Source organism: Eupeodes corollae, chromosome X (assembly GCF_945859685.1).
Source record: "Eupeodes corollae chromosome X, idEupCoro1.1, whole genome shotgun sequence".
Lineage (NCBI taxonomy): Eukaryota > Metazoa > Arthropoda > Insecta > Diptera > Syrphidae > Eupeodes > Eupeodes corollae.
In genome coordinates, this window is record NC_079150.1 from 3,012,431 (window position 1) to 3,013,226 (window position 796).

Sequence of the window (796 nt, forward strand, 5' to 3'; positions counted from 1 at the left end):
CTAGCCATCTTAACTTAACAACATTTACTCCAACTATTTGCATGGTCTTCTCTTCTTGGTTCATTTCAATCTTTTTTTCCTCTTTGGGTTTTTGGCTTGTTTATCGCCTTGGTTTGGTCAGTGATGCACGGTAAGTAGTCGGACGCGCCGCAAAAAAAACAAAAGTTAGGTTTATTATAGTTAATAATATTTAAAGTTAATTCACCGGTATTTGTTATTGTTTGTCTAACTCTTGGGTGCTTAAGTTTAAGATTGTTAACCACAGCAGCGTAACAACAATTTCGAATTTTTTAACCATTCCGAAGCGAGTTGTTTGTTCTTTCAATTTGTATACCTATCTGTTCTGACTTATTGCAATGAACTTATAATGGTAGAAACTCTTAAAAATGGCCTAAAAGAAACTACGTGAAACAGAAAAAAATGGGAATACAAATAATAGAAGTGTAATTTTTGTTTTATCTTCCAATTTAATTTTATTTGTGGGAGTTGAGTTTTTGTAATATATACATTTCAAACTATATTCTTTATATTATGTGTGATCGGATAAAAGCTTTAACGTACTGATTCTTTCAAGACCAAAATCCCTATGTCTTCTCATCTCCGTTCACGCCGACAGCTTTTAAACTATATCTTGTTATACTTAGTTCTAGTGCATTGATCCAATTCCATTACAAAGAAAAACAATAATAATAATGAATAAAACCGCAAGACGCAACCGTGCAAGAAGTCTTGTATACGTACAAAGAATATCAAAAAGTTTTGAGGAAAAACAAAATCCTAAATAAACCCATCTATA